At 39.0% G+C, this 21,939-nt stretch overlaps 1 protein-coding gene across 4 annotated transcripts in view; it reads right to left on the minus strand.

Moving 5' to 3' along the window:
• CDK14 (cyclin dependent kinase 14) overlaps positions 1–21,939 on the minus strand; it is a 548,605-nt gene that overhangs the window by 464,141 nt on the left and 62,525 nt on the right. The window contains exon 1 of one of the 4 annotated variants that reach the window (XM_045828171.1): positions 224–244. The exons of the other annotated variants lie outside the window; for them this stretch is intronic. The gene's annotated coding sequence lies outside the window, so the exon portion shown is untranslated. Of the gene's footprint in view, positions 1–223; positions 245–21,939 lie in introns of those variants that run through there. 4 annotated transcript variants of the gene reach the window in all.

Below are 21,939 nucleotides of genomic sequence, written 5' to 3' on the forward strand. Positions count from 1 at the left end.
AGGAAGCAAGCCAGAAATGCAAGTTTCTAAATACTTACAATCAAGTATATCTCGAAACAATTTCCTATGTAAAATGCATATATTTCTCAAATTGGAGCACACCATATCTAATTTTCCTTTATTTTTTATGTCTTTAAGGATAACACACATGTGCTATGGGATTATATGTTGAAAGCTGCCCCTTTCCACTCAAACTCAATGCATGTGAAACAAAACGGCTGACCTCCTTCTCCACAAAGATCCTGAAGTAGACTCTCCGACAGTCTTCCCATGAGTCTCTTCGTGGTGATTCCATCATTCAGGTTACTCAGACCCAAAGACTGGTGACTGCAACTTGATATCCAAACTGTGTAGCAAATCCTGTTGACTCTGCCCCAAAGTAAATGAGGACTCCAACCACCTGTCAGTATCTCCAGAGCAGCCACCTAGTAGAATGGTGACCTGATCCACCAGCAGCTCAGGCTGCCAGAGCTTCTCAACTGGTCTCCTGCTGCTCCCTACTGTCTTGTCTCAGGATAGCTGATGGAGCAACTCAAAATGGAAGCCAAATCGCCTTATTCTGCTAAAAACTGCCCAATAGCTTCCCAGTTCATTAAGAGTAATTCCATTTTACAGCAGCCTACAAAGCCCTCTAAAATGCTGCTTATGTTTCTGACCTCCTTCCTATTGCTCTCCCCTTTCTTCATTGTGTTCCACTCCCAATTGCCTTTGTACCCTGACCTAAAATACACTTTGCCCATGCAGCCAGCCACATGGCTCGCTCCCTCATGGCTGCCAAGTCTATGCTCAAAGTCACATTTTTCTGTGCAGTCTTGTCTGACCATCCCATTTAAAATTACAAGCTTTCCCATATACTCCCTTGCTTTATTTTTCCCCAGAGTACTTGCTACCACCTGACCATCAAGATTTACCTATGTGTTTATTACCTGCCATCCCTCCCAGTTCCATGATGCCCTGACTGGTGTGGCTCAGCTGGTTGGGTGTCATCCCACAAAGTGAAAGGTCACCAGTTTGATTCCCAGTCAGGACACATGCCTTGGTTGCTGGTTCAGTCCCCATCAGGGCCCATGCGGGTCGGGGAGAGTGCAGGAGGCAACCAGTCAATGTTTCTTTCTCACATCAATGTTCCTCTCTCCCTCTTTCTCCCTCCCTTCTCCTCTCTCTAACGGTAAGTAAATAAAATCTTTTTGAAAAGCATTCCATGATGGCAGGGATTTTTGTGTAAGTTTTGTCTCGTGGTTCAATAAATACTTGTGAACAAAGTGATTTTCTGTTTGCAAATCACCAAATTGAATGTGACCCAGTAAGAAGTACATTTAGAATTTTTAAAAATACATTTTCAAGTCATTATTATCATGAATAAAATAAAAAGTCACAATACAGAGTACACTGAGGACAAATCTAAATTGAGTATTGATAGAATGATGGGCATATTTATAATTAGACTTACAGGCTTTTTTGTTTTTACTTTTATTTGCTTACTGTCTAAAGTAATCTTTGTCAAAACAAACCCTTACAAGTATTTACTTCAATACACCTTCCTTTAACGCTCTTAAAAAATACCTAGATGTAAACATAATTCTCTTACAACCTAGTAAAAACTCTGTACACTTGCCATACACCAATTTTTTTAAATCCTTGTTAATTTCATTTTAAAGAAATGTCTGTGGCAGCTACCAAAATGACACACAGCTAAAGGATTCTTTATTCTGTAGCTAGAGAACGCCATCTGGCTCAATGTGAGAGAAACCACACTATCATACTGAATAGTTCCAAAGGAATCTCCTTGGAACATAAATTAAGTTGTGCTCGTCTATTTAATTCACTCTCTAAATAAAATTACATACACGTAGCAAAAGAAATTGGTAGTGACATAAATAATAAGAATACTAGGTAGTTCTAAGCACTTTTCATGAATTGCCGTATTTCACCTGTACAACAATCCTTTGAGGTAGGAAGGTACTATTATTACTTCTATCTTACAGGTGAGGGAACGAGAGCACTAAAAAATAAGCCACTCAACAGGAATCCTAGTAGAGCCAGAATTTAGACTGGAACACACCCTATCTGGAGACGGGGGCTCTGGCTCCACCGCACACACACTTATGTGTTACATGACCTGCTTCTTCTAAGACAGCAAATGCCAAGCAAACGCACCGTGCCTGCCCTTCAGAGCATTACGTATTGGGTGAGATGTGTGTCAGAGGCTTTACAGTCTAAAGGTGTGGGCCCTCATTTCTGGTGGTACATCACTTTATTAAAAATTAAGATTCTGAGAACAAATGATCAGATTCCTCTAATGTAGCTTCATATATATCCATTAAAAAGTACATTAACTTTAGAAATTTTAAATAAAACCCGAAAATGTAGGTTCAGTTTTATAGGAGCATCAGTAAAGCAGTTAGACTACCTAAGTCTCATAGCAATCACAAATTCTATAAACATTTTCTCAAATAGACAAGACCATAAGTTTATCTTCTTACTGGATCATCAAAGAATGATTTCCAAGTAATTCGCAATTTGCTGGGAACTTTCGAATTATTCCATCATTCAGCAATGACTCAGTGCCGGGAACCTACCTAGAGAGGGATTGAAACTTGGGGAAGATATATTTCGTGTCTTCAAAGTAATTGGAGTAAATTCCGTAAGTTTTCAAATATTATTTTCAGCTATAAATTCCCTAACTTATGAAAAGCAAATTTATGAACACTGAATATCGAAAAGCAGTCTGTCTCCAACAACCATGAACTTGCTAGTCTTTCCCAAGGAACAGACTTTTAGTTGGCAACTAAACTACCCTGGGTTAACAGTTCCCCCTAGTGGCCAGTATGGAAAGACAGGAATTGGAAAAACACCTTCAGTGTTCCTCTAACTCAAAAGGTCAAGCTTTACAGGCCACAGCTCACTTAAACCTTTATTTTCATCGCTGCATACCCTCCCACATTAATCTTTTTCTTGCGTTCACTGTCATTCTTGCTCAAAAACTTAGAGATTCTCTACCCACACCCAGCCTCCCTAAAAACCTTTTCAGTCCATATCCAAAACAATAATTGATCCCAAAGATAAAAAAATAAAGGCAGTGTTTAATCTGTACCAGCACAGATTTTTGTGAGCCATAAATCTGTACTTAAATTAGTCATTAAAACCAGCACCATCATCATCTATGGCTCCTGAAAATAACCACAACTCCCTTTACAAACTTCTCAGTCTTTTCTACATTTTCAACCACATTCAGCCATATTTGCTTCTCCTGAACACCTAATTATATAATGACACCAATATTCATATTAGCATTGTACTATAACTGCATGCTTAGCTTGTCTGAAAACTGGGGGCACTGAGGGTGGAGGAATGTGAGAGATTTCAAGCTCCACGAAGGTGAACAGCATGCGAGGGCAAGACTCCTCTGTCCTATTTAGTTACGGCTGCAACCCTGAACTCAATGTGTGGTAGATTTTTAGGAGCACGGTCATTTTGATGGATGGGATGGAGGAAAGGCGATCAGGATAAAGGGAGGGAAAGAGGGAAGGACTCCGCAAATTCATTGTGATGTATGGGATGGTGGTGTAATGTCATCACATTGTAAGCATTGTTTCTACACATGAATGCTATTCAAAACTACCTCTGAAATCAGCACTGATTTCATCAATGTTGGTGTTAATGCCTGATACCTCAGAGATCCCCTGTCTTGGGATTCCCTCCCACTGGGCCCCTTTGTATGACAGTCTTCATTACAATAACACATTTTCAGTATATCATGTTTACTTACATCATATTGTGTTTTCTGATCCCCTTTTGCAACAATCTGTTAGCCACAGGGTTTTTGTTAATAGCTGTTACTGTCCTTGCCCGTGAATTACCAACTCGGTGCTTTAACATGCACGGTTACTATGCCATTTCCACATGCTATGTAAACAAGGAAAAACAATTTGTTGTAAAACAAACTGTTAAATTTTTAATTAAGCAGTTTAATAGTATTGACATAAAGGGGAAGCTAATTATGACTTAAATGAGAAAGATTAGCTCTTTAGGTTGTTAGATTTCTTTTAGTGTGATCACAAAATGACATGTTACTTCAAGTTATATTTCCATTCCTTATTTATTTCCATAGGTCTCATTACTAACTTCCATTAGAAATCTGTATTCACTGGTCTATGATCCCAGGTGTCTAAACCAGACACAGGAAATCTGTGAAGCAATAATTTTCTTCAGTTCATTTCAGATGCAGGAAAGGGTCATAGGAACGTGACCCGTTCCAACTGCTCTGTAGGATCACAACAATCCAACCTGGGTTTCTCGAACATCCTCTCTAATATTTTCCTTATAGCCTGAGCTTTATAACTTTATACTTTGCCATTCTAATACTGTTGGCATTGATTTAGGTGACATTGAGAAAAAAGAAACCATAATTCTAAATCACATTTCTCCGTTGTCAGATGTGGTGACTTAAATCAAGTATTTATTGGCTGTCTTTTCTGTCCTTTGGCAGTTATTGCTTTTGGCTATAGCAACTGCTCCTGTTTGCTTTAGGCCATCAGCAAAAGGTGCCACCATTGCACAATTTCATCAGTATCTCAGAAATTGCTGTTGTAATTCAAGTTTCTTCATGACTGATAGTGCCTTTCTCTGTCCTTTCAAATTCCTCTGGGAAAAGTTAATTATATTTTAATGGTAAAATTCTGTTTTAAAGAATGGTCTAAATCTTTCTTTGGGAGTTGGGTAGAAGTGTTACCCAAAAAAAAACCTGCCTGGTTATCAAGACACCCCAGTATCCCAACATATTGCTTCCCCATCCTATCATGCACTGAGTCATCAGTGTGCCTCTCCATCAGTCCCTGCCCTCATTCCTCACTTTCAGTATTCCTCAACCCTTCTCCTTTCAGTATGTCTGTTCCCATCTTCTACCCTTACCCCCAAAGCCTCGCTTTTCTACCTTCTACCTAAACCCTACTCACCCTTCAGAACTCAGTTTAAATCTTACCTCTTAGGTAAAGCCTTTCTTCTCATGATTCTTACTTTAAAGGAGACTACCTCAACCCAAGAGTCCACAAGCCCAGAGCTGCTTCTTACCCAGCCTGACTTTCAGATCAGCCCTAAACAGATCCTTATTACTGGCTGACTAATGTAACAGGCCCACATTCAAAATGATTTTTGAGGTCCAAGGGGGAAAAAAACACACTTCACTACTCTTGATATCCCTTAAATTTTCCTACTTCTCATGTTTACATGGGGTTTGCAGGCCACCCAGATTATAAATTAAGAAATAGTGAGATCCCTTTTTGAATAAATTATCCCTTCTGCTCTGATGTGGATGGTTTGATCCAGTTGCAAGTTCACATTTCTAAATTGCGTAAGTCACAGCTGCTGCACTGAAAAAACCCTCACTCCCAGTCGGATCCCACATTCACTCACTAGAGGCAGCCACGATGAATGGGTGTTTGAGACTTCCTGCCTCCTCGGTCTTTAGTTCAGGAACAATTTGGTAGTTGGTTAGAGCTTTTCATTTTCTCTTGCTCACACAATATAATGGAACTGCATTACTCACTTAAAACACACTTGAAGCATGACAGAATGTTTAACACATGGAAAATTTTAATTGGAGACAATACTATTCCACTGACTCCCTAACAAATCTCTAGCTCAAGATCAATGGCCATGAGCAGCAATTTCAATTTATCATATTCCCCACAACATCTTACTTTTAGGAAATAATAACAAATGCTTTAATACCATCTCATGCACTCCATATAATAATTTCTGGTGATTCCATTTATTTGACAATATTTACCAGCACTTGCGCAGGGAGAGGGGATACACTGAGGGACAAGACAGTCCTCTTTTCATAAGATAAGGGTGGCCTTTAACAAGGCCATTCTGAACAATACAGAACTTGCTTACAGGACATGTCTTCCAGAAGCTTCTCAAGAAATAAACAAAACCATATTATATAATTTGTTTTTCACAAGTGAATTCCTCAAATTATTCACTAGGAGATAATTGATACTTTGACCCAGAAGTCAAAGGGCCTAAAAGCAGATTCCTGGAAGCCACGAACATACCCACCTAGAATTTAATTTCTAACACCATTCTCCACTCAAAGGCATCAGAGCTCCTTGGGGAAATGCTGGGGCGGAAGTCCTAAGATAAGCCTTAACATCTAGTTATGCCATAAAGTTACAAAGTGCTAAAATGAAACGGTTTGGCACATCACGGAAACATAGGAGCCAGCTTGAAGAGGCTCCCACTGCTGATTCAGACAATTTGAGCACCAAAATAATTTTTAAAACAGGAATGAATTATAAACAGTTGGGGGAAATTGGGAAACTATGAGTTCCCACCAATAATAAATGGGCAAAAAAATAAAAGAGGAAAGGGGGAGGTCAGTGTGGAGTGAAACACCACCATTGTGCAACCACCACAAAGAATGACTGATGGACGCTAACTCTAGGAGGCAGGGGGGATATTTTGATGGGGAACAACATATCTGTATGGACATAAAATGTCTCCCACATCTTGCCTATTAGTTGGATGGGAAAAAATTGTATCCAGAAATCAGCTAACACCTTGACTGGATAATCAAAATTAACATCAGAACTAAGGAGCAGATGGACACCATGTGCCTCCAGATGTGGGACCCTGAGGACATAACATCAGTTAAGAAATATTTTGGCAGCAAACAAATAACCTGCATTTTTAATGGACAGTCCATTAAAAAAAACCTGTATTTAAAAATGTTGATGTCATAACATATAGAATTCTGAAGAACTGTGTCAGATTAAAGAAGACTACCAAGACATGACAAGCAAATGCAGTTGTGGTCCTAGACTTGGTTTTTCACTGGAGAGAGGAAAATGCCATAAAAAGATACTGGGTCATTTGAAAACACTGGAAAACATGCCATTGATTAGATCAGCAGTTTTCTACTTTTTCCATCCTATGGAACACATAATTACTAAAATTCTGCAGCACACCAAAAAATACACGTTTTTGCTGATCTGACAAAAAATAGGTGTAATTTTGATTTATTCACACCAGACGGCTATTGTGTTGGCTGTTTCATTTTTTGATTTGACAATCTAAGGGAAAAGAAGTCAGTGGCCCTGACTAAACAGTCGGTATTGCACATTTTAGAAATTCTTGCAGAGACCTGGTTTGAGTAGGCTGGGTTTACATGAAAAGATGAGAGGTCTTCTGGCCAAGATGGAGGCATAGGTGGACATACTTTGCCTCCTTGCACAACCATAAGAAGGATCACAGCTAACCTCAAAACAGGAAACAACCAAAACTGCTAGAAAATCAAACTGTATGGAAGTTTGACAACTAAGAATTTAAAGAAGAAATATTCATCCAGGCAGGTCGGGGGTGGAGATGGGGAGCTGGGGTGGAGATGGGGAGCCAGGGTGGAAAAGACTTAGTGTGGTCACAGTGGCGAGGCAGTGACAGTGGCAGCCTGTGGAATGGGTGTCCCATATTCACGCGTGGAGGACAGAAACTGGGAGGGGCACCTGGGGAGTGAGTGACCTCTGCCCCAGGGCAGACCTCACAGCCCAGTGTTCTAGCTCCACGAAATAAAGCCTCATAACTTCTGGCTATAAAAACAAGTGGGGTTTGGGGCAGCAGAAGAAACTACTGGTCTCTCAGGAGTGTCCCTTTAAAGGGACCCACAGTCCTAGAACCTATGTGAACCCATCCACTCTGGGAACCACCACCAGGGAAACAGCAAGAGGGGCACTAGTCGCACATGGGAAGTGGGTGAAGCGACCAGAATAGGGCAAATGCCAAGCAAGCGATTTTGTTCCTCTCCCACACTTCCACCACATACAGTGCCATAAAGAAGTGAAAGATTATCCCACCCTGGTGAATACCTAAAGCTCTGCCCCTTACAACATAGCAGGTGCACCAAGACAGGGAGTCAAAGCAGCTTTACCCAATACACAGAAACAAACACAGGGAGGCTGCCAAATTGAGGAGACAAAGAAATATGGCTCAAAGGAGTTCAAAATACTGGTGCTAATGATGCTCAGAGACTCATTGAGTATGGCAAATGCATAAGGAAAGAAATGAAAACCACACTATGTGAAATAAAGAAAAACCCCAAGGGAACCAACAGTGAAGGGAAGGAAGCCAGAGTTCAAATCAACAATTTGGAACATAAAGAAGAAATAAACATTGAACTGGTACAGAACGAAGAAACAAGAATTCAAAAAAAACAAGGAGAGAATAAGAAAACTCTGGGACATCTCCAAACATGGCCACATCTGAATCATAGGGATTCCAGAAGAAGAAAAGGAAGAAGAAAAAATTAAAAACATATTTGAAAAAATAATGAAAGGAAACTTCCCTAATACTGGCAAAGGAAATGGACATGACATGTAAGTCTAGGAAGCACAGAGACTCCCAAACAAGTTGGACCCAAAGAGCACCACACCAAGACATATCATAATTAAAATGCCAAAGGTTAAAGATGAGGAGAGAATCTTAAAATGAGCAAGAAAAGAGAGTTACCTACAAAGGAGTTCCCATAAGACTATCAGCTGATTTCTCAAAAGAAGCTTTGCAAGCAAGAAGGGACTAGCAGGAAGCATTCACGGTGATGAAAAGAAAGGACTTACAACCAAGATTACTCTAACCAGCAAAACTATCATTTAGAATGGAAGGGCAGATAAAGTGTTTCCCAGACAAGGGAAAGCTAAAGGAGTTCATCACCACCAAACTATCATTATATGAAATATTAAGGGACTTATTTAAGAAAAAGAAGGTCAAAAATATGAACACAAAATGACAACAAACTTACAGCTATCAACAACTGAATCTAAAACAAAAACAAACTAATCAAACTAGAACAGGAACAGAATCAAAGATATGGAGATCATATGGAGGGTTATCAGTGGGGAGGAGAAAAGGGGAGAATGGGGGGAAAGGTACAGGGATTAAGAGCCATAACTGGGCCCTGGCTGTTGTTGCTCAGTGGATTGAGCATAGGCTGAGAACCAAAGAGTTGCCAGTTCAATTCCCAGTCAGGGCACATGCCTGGGTTGCAGGCCAGGTCCCGAGGACCAGGTCCCCAGTGGGGGCCATGTGAGAGGCAACCACACATTGATGTTTCTCTCCCTCCTTCCCCTCTCTCTAAAAATAAATAAATAAAATTCTTCAAAAGAAGCATAACTGGTAGGTACAAAAGGGACTGTGTGTGTATCTGTACATACATCTACATACATCAGCTAGATAACAGAAAGCTAGAACAAATAACAATGGAAATAGTAAGAGACATTTAAATGTTCTTTGTACTATTCTTACAACTTTTCTGTAAGTTTAAATTATTTCCAAAAAAAGTGTTAAAATGCATTTAGCATGCTTCTACCATAAAAGAAAACCCTTCTTTAAGATAATTATACACTCTATCTAAAGGCTTTTTTTTTTAGGATCATTGCTGTTTTCTAGATATTTTCTTACTAGATAGTGAAAGTGTAAACTTTAGTATTTGGGACTGTAACTGGACTATTAAAAATAAAAAATGAATAAGACTCAAATATAAGCTCAGTGCATGAACAGATACAAGTAAATGAATGTAGAAAGCAAAGTAATACTCTACCACTAATGGATGTCACTACTAAATGGACAAAGCAAAATGTTATTTAAAGCAGTGGTTAACCAAAGTATAATATATGCCTTAAACATTTTAATTCTTATAAAAGGACATTTATTCAAGTATCTTTTTAAATAAAGGATTTTTCTTTGAAGATGATCCAGGAATTCAGTCCTTTTTCCACACACTAATCATAACCATAAAGCATCATCTACAAATGCCAGCACTGAGTTTCGTAAGGGGGAGAGTTAAAGACACTTGAGCTAAAGTCTTCTATACTTAATAGAATCTTTAGAGCTCTCTCACTTACACCCAAATCAACAGAAGAAAAAAGCGTTTAGGACATGCCTGGATCTTGCCAATGCATTTAACTCACTTTTCATAGAAGCAGCCATTCTTTCTTCATGCACTTATATTTTCCCATTTATTGCTAATTATATTATATTTATTATTAGAAACACAAGTACAGTTAGCAAAATATGCTGTTCAACCAATGAGAGCACCAGTGCACAGGTATCCTGGAGACTAGCTGAGCACTGCCAGTCCATATGTTCTCAGAACAAATGGAGAATAATTACCTGCTAATCACACAAGTCTATTAAGTGGAGATCAGTATGAAAGTGTCTGGTAGATATCCAAATGGAGCCACCTCTACCGAGTATGCAATGAAAATATTTGTCTCCAACAAGTGAACTAAGCATTTCATGAATAGCTCCTAGTTTGCCAGAAGTGCACAGGGATTAAAGTGACATTTGATCAAGGTTACAGGCAAGTAGGCTCAATTTAAGAGTCTCACTGTTTTCTTAGAGACCAGCAATATGAGAGAGCAGAAAATGTCTTCTCCGAGACAATAAACAATAGTTTAAAATCTGTGCCCCAAGGCAGACTCATAGATGGAGAGCAGGATGACAGCTGGACGGGAGTAGGGGAGGCTAGGGGTGGAGGGACTGAGCAAAAAGAAAAAAGGACTCATGGACATGGACAACAGTGTGGGGATTGCTGGGGGGAGGGGAGTGTAAGAGGGGACTAAATGGTAATGGAAAAAATACAATAAAGTTTAAATCAAAAAATAATAAATTAAAATAAATAAATAAATAAAATGTGTGCCTCAAGTAGTCAATTCTTAAAGTATTTCCTAAAAAAATTAAAAAACATACAAATCAAAAAGGAATAACAAGAACACAGGATAAGAGGGGAATAAAAACTCTGACTTTGACACCCTTATAAAGTAAAACCAAGCATCCACACTTTCAAATACATGCACTACTCCCCGATGCAGCAATTTGTCTCTTTGTAGAATCCATAAAAGAGCCTTTAATTATCCCACAGAGTTTGGGGGAAATGTGTTAAGTGTGTGCATAGTCACATTCTAAAGCACACCCATGCATGGGTGGGATGTTCTGCTGCACAAAGTTTTAAACCATTAAAAATGAGTTCCTCAGTCATCTAATTTGTGATCCCAGTGTGTCTCCATTAGAAACATGTACCAGTAAATACTGATAACTGTCAGGGCAGCTGGAGCTAAGTTCTGTCACACCCACCTCGTCTCCACCCTCAAGGGCTCAAAGGAACAGAAGTGCCCAAACGCTCCAGCACCTAACCGGAATCACCATGTACTCTGCATGTCTGACAAGTGATGATGAAACGTGCAACTTAATGTGCTGTCTTGTTAGGGAAAGACTACAGAGGAAATTTGATTAATTTGCCCAATAAATTTCCAACACAGAACAGTGTGTTTGAGAGCAAGACAAATAGAAACTCATTCCATCTGACCCCAGGGTGTCATCTGGCTTCTTCTCGACTGTGATTTCAAATTTATTCCTCATTCTATATTTTACTTCTACAATCAATGAACAATGGCGCTCTTCTATCCACATGGTTTCACAAAGAAATTAATTATATTAAATAATATTTGACAATTTAACATAACAAATAAACTATTTTTTAATCAGACATTAGAAAATATGTCTAAGGATGCAAGAAAATTCAAATTCACCTCAAAGAGGTTGTTATAAAACCCAAGCAAGATATAAACTGATATCCTTCTAATATCATTAGTTGACTTAATATTCACAACATACATTTAGATGCTACATAAAATGGCATTTTCTTAGTCCTCAAATGATCATATATATGCATATATACGTAGTATAGTATATATACATGTGTATGTGTATGTATATATACATGTACAAAGTATCTATATAAAATATATATAAATGAACATGTGTACAAATATATATAAACTCAGTATGTATAACTAAAATTTATGCACACACACAAAGGGGATACTAACCTGACAATCCCCTCACACCCGACTACACAGCATCATTTTTAATCACATCTAAAGCGGGAGGAGTAAGATAATGGAGATAATGGCCTCCTCAAGCCACAGCACATTTCTGAGTTGGAGACATCTATCCATAACATTCTAAGGCAGCTTCTTCAATAGCCTATGGTGACTATGAATCCATAGAGCAAAAGATCATTTAAAAAATTCATTCTTACAGATCAGAGTTCCAATGACTTATACAGCAAATCACATAACATTCCTGTACTAGCCAACAATAGTGGATTGATTAAAAAAGAAAACTATCTCCTTTTATTCAATAAATCTACTGTAGTCCCTTAACAGCATGCCTTGCCCATTCACAATGTGCAGAGTATTTTAAGACATTAAAAAGCATACCAATTGTATCTTTCTCTGTTCTGAGCAATTTTACCTATAATTTTCTTTTAAAATAAACTGCCTCAGGGACTGGTGTTTCTAGAAGTCCTTGGAAGGACTAAACAATTTGACAAAATGTACATTTATTCAGCTTGAGATAATTGCAATTAGAGGCCATTAAAGAGAGAATATATTGCCCACCCTAATGAGTCATTAGTATTAGTATAAAACACAAACAGAATTACTTTGGGCAAATTATCAGAAAAACTTATCTTAAGTAACAAGCTTTAGAATGTTATATCTGAACATGTAACTGAATTCATTTTGTTAATTCAAGTTACTATCAGTTAATACAGAATAAGCTGATCATACAATATTATACCCAAGCTCAGTTTCTTAAGATCTGTTCCCAATTCCCTTTGCAACTCTTCCTAATACAAATCCTTTAGAAATAATTTTGGTGGATGATGGATGATTATTCTCTCTTGCTCTTTTTATTTCAAATACAGAAGTCTGTGGGCTCCTTCTTAGACCACTGATCATGCTGTGGTTTGTATCCCCAGCACCTGGCACATAATAGGTAGTGTATGTCTGATAAACGAACGAACAAATGAACAAACAATGAAGATGCCACCGCCCTCTGGTCTTCTGCAACCTTCTTCACCAAATCCCATACATTTGAAAGGAAGAAAAGTGATGTTACATACTGGGCTTTTTATAATGTATGTGAATAACAAGTTACCCTCAAATAAAGAGGTTTAAAAAATGACATTGAAAAGAGGGATTCATCCCGCCCTTAGTTCCTTTCAGTACACAGAAATAATATAAAGTAAATAAGCACGAGCATCACCCTCAGGGCATCCACAGTCTAGTGGAGGAGACATAAACATAAGCAAATAATCACACAGGTGGTAAATCTTCCCTTGGTTCTTGCTATTACTCTCTTCCTCTAAAGCTTTGGGTCATATTTATTCATTCGTGTACCAATTGATGGGACTGAGAAAGATCTCAGCAAACAACACCTTGCTTTTACCCCAAGTGCTGGCCAAGGGTACCAGGAAAACCACTTCCATTCTGTCACCTCCTCTGACCCTCTGCTCAGCTTTGGAGAACTCACCAAGCGCTTATCTGCCAATGCCATGGCTTTGTTTGAAATTCTGAACATAAACCACTTCCCTTAAAGACCCTATATTGTATACTTCTAACAGCACTGTTCTCCTACCAAAGCCTCAGCTTCCCTCCACTTCACTTTTATAATCAGTTAATAACCAGGGACCAGACGCTCTGTTCCTAATCATTCAAATTAAACAAATGTTTACATTCATCGCTGAGTCACAGCCTTCCTGGCCCAACTGTTGACTCTGTCAAAGCGGCGCCTATGTGGTCCAGCTCCTGCCAGCCACACAGCTGGCACTGTCGGGCATCGTCCTAACCCGTTCCCCTGACAGTCTAAGGAAACAACATTCCCTGGAGTAAGGCATCAATCCATCAGCCACAGGCATGGGACATTCATAACACTTGCCCCATCTTCCCTTTCCATAAACAAACAATAAAAATCACAAATGTCACTAAAATAGAAAAAATCAAATCGTCTTAGGCACCAATCATCAACCTCAGAGGAAACAGGCTTGATTATATATGCATCAGGGTGCAGACGGTAGACTTCCTCCTCCTATTCACAAGAAGAAAACATATTATGTATTCTTCCCCATCACCTCAAAGCTGCAAAGTGAGCTGGTGTTTTCCCCTTAGAAAATATGGAGAAGAGACCTCAGTAAAATGACTACTGGGCTAGACTTCTGGAACAGAACTGAAACCATGATTTTATAAACATCACTCTATTTTCTTTAAATAAGCAGATAACAGACACCAACAATACAACAAGACAGTGTGAAAATGACTACAGAACTTCAGGGGCATAATTTTAAGACACCTTTTGTCTGATAAATGTATAAAATTAGTCTGAAATTGACTATTACAAGCATCCTGAGTTTCACAGTAAGTTTTACAGGAACCGATAAATTTAGGGGGAAATTGGCAGGTACGTGAACGACGGGAAATTATATTTCAGAGATCACTATTTGCAATTCTGACTGTTTAAACAAGATTACAAACCACAGGGTTCACCAGCTTCTAGCACAACACTCCTCTAGTGGGTATTTGTCTAAGTGTTCATAATGCCAAGTGGATTGACAGGTCTTTTCCCTTTTTGTTTCCAAAATAAACAGTGATGAACCAAATTTGAAGTACATCCTAAAATGTTTGCTAAAATTTCAAAATGGCCTACGTCAAAGTTAAAATGGCGGGGGGCGGAAACCTGTAAACTTGTGCCCAGATACACCATTACTTCTCATTGTCCGAGGTGCTGGGAACTCCAAGCACATAGAAAACCTGTTAGATAACCGAATAAATGCTGGAAATGCGGTGAGGCTGGTTTATTTGCCCTTTCTCATCTGAAGAGCCTCAGAACACCCAGAATGGTCCTGGAATTGCGGGTGCCACTCCTACCAGTCTCCCCTCACTCAGTCTCCCCAGTCTAGTTCTAAATAGTCTACCCCAACATTCATTTGGGGGCGGAGAGGCTTTATTCAGACCTTAAAACCAAAGCACTCAACCAAATGGAAATAGTTCAAAGAAATTTGAAAACAATGAATTAAAGGCCAGACTAACCATATCACATATTAGAATATGATATATGCTTACAATAAATAAAATAGCACAATTTGGGCACAAGAATATACATGCAGGGCCTCTGCACAAGCTGCTCCCTCAGCCAGTGCCTCTCTTCCCCCAACATCCCTACCACTCATTAAGGCTTTCTAGACATTGTCCCAAAGTCAAGCAGGCCCTCCCTGACCACTCCACCAAAGATGGAAGCCTCCCCCCAACACTTCCTATCACCCCTCCATGCTTTATTTCTTTTTCTCCCTAGCAATTAGTATTATCTCACATACCACACAGGTTGTATATGCTGTTTATTGGTGCTCCTTCTCTAAAATGTAAGCTCTATGAGGGCAGGAATTTGTGTCTAATTTGCTCACTGTTGTATTTCCAATGCCTAAAAGAGTGCCAGGCATATAGTAGGTGCTCAATACTTATTTCCTGACTAACTGAGCAAGCCAACACAAAGACTGTTCATACACTGGTCTACCAGTTGGCCTTCCTGATGAACTGTGAAGTTGGCTAACTCCACTCACAGGACTTTTGCCTATCCAAAAATTTCTCAACATAGAACCTCACCTTCAACCCTCTCCTCTCCTAGTTTTCTTCTTCCTTCCTCTACTCATTGTTTTAACTCCTATTTAAAATGGCATTTCACTGTAAGCAACCTGAAATTATTTGTGAAAATAAGCAAGATGCCAAGAAATCAGTAAGTAGAAGCAAGATTGCTGTTGCTGCAAAAGGTTTTCTCTCTACAGTTTACATGCTTTTGCAATCTTTGAATCATATTATAAGCTCACAGGAAGGTGGCTGATATCTGGCTGATGTAGAAAAAAGCTAAGTTATTTATCTGTTTGCATATACAGAAAAGAGTAAATTACACTGGTGAACTGCATCGATTCCATTTCTGAGTGCAATTCAAGATGGTGCTGTTTATAAGTTAAGTATATAAACCCTTTAACAGAGTTATAGTTAGCTGGGTATTTCATAAGGCACATCCCCTCAATCAATTTCATGATACCCAAAATTGACTATTGATACTTTGCTAGCAATGACCAAATTTATATTTCAGGGAAAAAGCTCTAAATAGTCTATGCCAACATTCATTTGAGTATGGGAGAGCTTTATTCACACCTTAAAAGCGAAGCATTCTGACAGACAAAAATAGATAAAAGAAACTTGAAAAGAATGAATTAAAGGACAGACTAGCCATTCCAGATATTAGAATTGCTATATGCCTGCAATAAATAAAAGAGTATAGTTTGGACCCATAAAGAAGATATATGCAGATAAATGGAAAATAATACCTCAAGAAAAAAGTCCTGCTATAAATAAAAGGTTGATATATGAAAGGTAGGTTGAATGAGCAAGATTTCAAGCTTTCTGATCCTCAAAACCAACCCCAACCCAAAACCATGTCAGTGCTAATGAGATCCATATTGTTGATAAGCCAGTACAAATTCCCCCATCATGGCCAAATACCACATAATAAGAATAAACTATGCTGAATAAATAGAATTCCTAAAATTGACTATGCAGGGGAGTGCTTTTTAAACCTTCTACACCATAGGTGAAAATAAGTTCCAGCTGGGGCAGGGCTGGGCACTGCCTTCTGAGAAGGGTGGGGCGCCACCTGCAGGTAGGGAAGGAGAGGTCAGAGGAGAGCCTGGCTGGGCAGCACAGCCAGACTGGGATTGCTGGGAGAGGTGCTGGCCTGCCCCAGGTGATTTGGAGCTGCCAGCGCGCAGAGTAGGAGGGAGCGGTGCTTCCTGAGAGGAGGCAAGTGTGTCTCTGTGGTTTCTACTCACCGTTTGTAAAACTGCCTAGACAAAATGTTTCGGAAAAACATGCTTGCACAAACCATAATTATGCATTTTATGGTATTTTTAGCCCTCTGAGAATCATCCCTAAAATATCTAAAACTAAAAGTTTAATTTTCTTTTACCTTCCCATTTAGAGGTATAATTATGGAAGCAAATTAAGCTGTTGAGGTTACTCTAGCTCACTTCTCACCTTGAACATGTCTACATCTGCAATATTCATCTTTCATATTCTTCTGTGGGAATCTGCAGCCCCATCTTCCCCAACGGACAATCTCTCTGCAGCTATGGCTACACCATCTCTAGATTGATAAGACCTCTTCAGATGAAACCCCCCAACACAAGCCCTGACATCCCACCCAGTGCTCCCCAGCCATCTCTCTACTAGCCGAGGTCCGGCTCTACAGATCCCCTCCCGTGAACCTCCCCTGGAGGAGCCACAGCCCAATAATTAACGCATGGCTTTGTTTGAAACACTTTGTTTTTCTTCTTGCTATATATAAACATATTCTTAAAAACACTGTTCCATCTTTGGAAGCAGCCCTTTTGTAAGACTCATTCAGAACTTCCATGCCATTACATATCCCCCTTTGCTGTGAAAAACAGACCCTCTCAGTACAGAACTAGGGCTGAAGACAGCCAGCTTCGTTGAATGCCCAAATGGCAAAGAGCAATTCCATGACCAGCATCCCTCCCGATGCAGTCAGCACGGTCGAACCCTCTGGAAAAGCAGTAAGTGGTGGAGTGACAAACAAGTTTTTTATTTAGTTTATTAGATCCTGATGGCTATGTAAAAAAAAGGTTTAACCTTGATGTAAATTCAGTAGATGTCAGAATATTTAAAAATGCATCAATCCTAGTATTCCAATATTGTATTATATACTAGTAATCATGAAAGCAAAGTAAGGATGTATTGAATAATAAATAAAGCCTGGTATTTACAGTTTTGCGATTCATGAAAAATGGATTTGTGGTTATTCACATCTGAATTTTTTCTCAGTGTAATGATGCGAATAATTATCATATTGAAGTTAGGGCACTTCTAGAGAAAATCTTGTAAGTATTATCTACTGTGTCTCTGAGCAATGAATTAACCAATTTTAAGAGTTTCTTCCAAATTCTATAGCTTTTAATATAATGAAGTAAGCAATTCTCATTATATCTATAAATAAGAAAATAATGAGTGTTTAACTTGAAACACTAACTTAAAATTTAAAATGTCATTTTTGTAGTAAAAATACACTGAGACAACTTATGCAAAAAAATGGTATTAATTATAACACTAGGACTGACATTTTTAAACTCTAGTAAAAAAATATTTTTAACACTAACAACTTAGCCCTCCCAAGTAAAGCTTTATATATTCCACTTCTTTATCCAGGAGTTGGATAAAAGAATAAAAATATTAGCTCAAATATAAAGATAAAAGCTCAAAAGAAAAGTATCACAATAATAAAAGTTCATATTTTTTAATTCTGTGCAACTGACAGGGTTTGATAGTTTGTTATATAAACATGATTTATTTAATTTTGTCTCTCTAATAAAAAGGGGGAAATTGTGTTTTAAAAAAAAGAAAATGTATTGAGTGCTTAAAATAGTTATTATAATGGTAACAAAAAAAATCAGTGGGAAAATTTTTAAACTATTTTATATTGTGGCCAAAAAAATCTCAGTTCTCATTCAGTTTTTAAAAACTCAAATTTGGCCATGACCACACCTGTGAAGTCAAGTCTTCCCTGACCCTTCTGGGATGTGGGCATCACTCTGTCCTCTTTCTCCTACCACTGGTACCCATGATGCACCTGACACACTGAAGCACATCTGCATGTCTATCTCCTCCCTTACTGCCCCTCCCTGCTTCTTGAGAACCACTACCGCAGAGTCCCACAGTGTCTGCTCTGATGGGAGAAGGTCCCATCCCTTAGACAAAGTGAAATGGAAAGAGTGTGAGAATCATGGTCTTAGACTATGGTGTGTCTGAGGGAAGAAATTTAATACCTCCTGAGACTGGAACCAGTTGAAAAGTTCCAGCTCTATCACTTGAACTAAAATCAGTCTTCTGAATTTTTTATCAAATCCTTAGAAGTAAATACAGAGCTTTTGTGTTCTAAGAGGTCAGTCAGCATTTAAACGATGGCCAACTAAAATGTTTCTGACCCAGCAACTCCACTTCTAGGTATTTATGCAAAGAAACTCAAAACACTAAACTGAAAGACCTATACAAGCATATGTTCATTACAGCATTATTTACAATAGCCAAGATATGGAAGCAACCTAAGTGTCCAACGACAAATGAATAGATGAAGAAGTGGTGCATATATATAATGGAGTATGATTCAGGCTGGCCATCTGCAACAACATGGCTGGACCTAGAAGGTATCGTGCTAAATAAAATAGGGCAGACAGAAAAAAACGCATGCCAGATGATTTCACTTATAGGTAGAATCTAAATAACAAAATAAAGGGACGAGCAAAACAGAAACAGACTCATAGACAGAACATTTTGAAGGTTGTCAGAGGAGAGGGGGGCTGGGGGATGGGTTAAAAAATAAAGGTAAATAGAAGTACAAGTTGGTACTTACAAAATAGCCATGGGGATGTAAAGTACAGCACAGGAAACACAGTCCATGATGCTGTAATAACTATGTATGGTGTCAGATGGGCACCAGATTTCTCAGGGTGATGGCTACGTAAGTATATAGATGTCTAACCACAGGGTTGCACACTTGAAACTAGTATAATATTGTACATCAACTGCTAATTTAAAAATTAAAAATTATTTTTTAAAAAGGAGAAAAATGTTTCTGACATCTTAGAATAATTTTCTACAGACCTCTGTATTGTATCTGTGTAAGAGTGAAACTTACACACAGATGCTTAAAGCAACTGTATTCCTAATAGGCAGAAGGTGAAAACAACACAAATTTGCATCAACTGATGAATGGATAAACAAAATGTAATATATAGTGAAATACTGCTCAGCCACAAAAAGAAACGCAGTACTGATGTACTCAACAACATGGAGGAACCCTGGAGACACACCAAGTGAAAGAAGTCAGACACAAAAGGCTGCATATTGTAATTGTATGATCCCACTTGTATAAAAATATTCAGAATGGGTAATCCATAGAGACAGAAAAAAATGTTAGAGACTATTTAGGGCTGGGGGTGGGGCAGAGGGAAAGGGAGGTGGCAGGGAGAGCATTTAAGATTTCTTTTTGAGTGACGCAGTGTTCTCAAACACTGGGGCAACGGTTGCACAGCTCTGAATAAATAAGCACTGAATTGTATACTTTAAATGGGTGGATTGTATGTTTTATCAATAATGTCTCAGTAATGCTATTACTAAAAAAATAGGAACTTCTAGATTTACATATGCTTCCATATTCACCTATCTTAGCTTAACTCAGATTTCACTTCTCCCAGTCACCTTCCCACAGTAGGTCCAAGTCATTCCGGAAGGTGGTTTTCCTCCCCCTCCACTTATCCCCGCCAAAGTAAACTACATTCAACGTGAGCAGAACTGACAGCCGGTCCTACCCCGGACACCAAAGGCAACCGAACACTTGCTGGCAGAGCACGAAGGCAGTCGTCTTCTGTGTCCTCCTCGGCTGCAGACAGCAAACTGTAGTGGGCGTGTGTCACGTCGATTCAGTTTTCGCTTTTACACAACAACAGTAAAGATGCTAAAGGAACTTCTTATCTTAGGCAAGTTTCATAACTACAGCAGTGGCAAATTCACTAGAAACAATTTCACTGAGCATCAGGAAAGATACAAAGAATTAGCCAGGGTGGTATATATCAACATTTGCTGGGGGGGAGGTGAGGGTTGGGTAGAGCATTCCCCTTCCTTCCCCAATGCCATCAACTGCCCCCTATTCAGCCACCCCAAATAACATATAATTTTTTTAAATATTGGCTTTCTATCCAAATGAAACTTCTAGACAAGCCATCTTGATTGCCATGAACAGGTTTCCCCTCCTTAGCCTATTCTAAGGTGAAGATTTTGAGTGCCCACTACTGGAAAAATCAAACACGGGCATCAATTTTTCCTTAAGAAAAAAAGATTCTAACTTTATTTCATTTGCTTACACCATAATATTTTCATACTTACTCTGATAATCTCATTCAAATCTACAAGTGAGTCTGTATAATCTTCTTATGCAGTTGGCAGAGGGGAGAAGATGGAGGCTCAGTAAAGATTTAAAAAAATAATCATTTTGAGAATTGGGAGAAACAAATCTGTGACTACTAATAATTGCTTGACCTTACATTCAGTATGCTGGCCATTCCCAATGCTGGAAGTGGGCGTGCTGAAGGTCTACGTGAGGGACCAGCTTTCACTGGACTCAACAGGCCCAGGGAGCACCGACAGGACGGGACGGGGCAGCCATACGGCCATTCCAGTGGAGCCTGGGCACCAAACTTGGAACGATGAAAACATCCAGCTGGCAATTCCCTAAACAAAAGGCTCATCCATGTAAAACCCTCCCTTATTCTTCATTTTTTCCTCAAGAATTTTACTAGGCATCGAGCAAAAAGGAAAAAGGACTCGGATGGACATGAACAGTGTGGTGATTGCTGCGGGAGGGGGTATAAGGGGGATAAATGGCAATAGGAAAAACACAATTAAAAAATCTTGCAGAAGATGTAAAGTAGCAGAAAGACTGCACCAAGAAGGAGACCAAGATTCTACTTCAGAACCTGCTGTGTGAACTTGAGCACATTTGATAGCTTATATGGGTCATAAAATTTTCTCTGAAATGAATGAGTTGGAGGAAATGACCCCAAGTCCACAGGGTTAGAGTAACCTGAGGCACAATACTGCACTGGGCCTTTACCTAAAAAATATACTACCTAAAATAAAATAATGTTCTGAAAACCTTAACGCTACTTCCCCAATTATGAATTTTCTGACAACCTGCTACAGTTAGTTCCCACCTTCTCCTCATGGCTATTAGAAAAGTGCTACAGTGTAGCCCACTTGGTGGGCAGAGCCATAACACTTGTAAAATGTAACAACACATCCATCTTCAATAAAATAACAGAAATGACTCCTGCAGCTGCAGTGGGAAAATCAGTTTTGTGGTTTACAGAAAGCCTTAGTGAATGCCTATCCATCTGTCAATTTAAGACAAATCTTTTTGAGGCCCCTCCCCAATAGCTGTGTTATCCATCTCTTTCATAGCTTTGTCTGCTCTTGC

This window comes from Phyllostomus hastatus, unplaced genomic scaffold (assembly GCF_019186645.2).
Source record: "Phyllostomus hastatus isolate PE091 unplaced genomic scaffold, TTU_PhHast_1.1 phas_scaffold_78, whole genome shotgun sequence".
NCBI classification, from domain to species: Eukaryota; Metazoa; Chordata; class Mammalia; order Chiroptera; family Phyllostomidae; genus Phyllostomus; species Phyllostomus hastatus.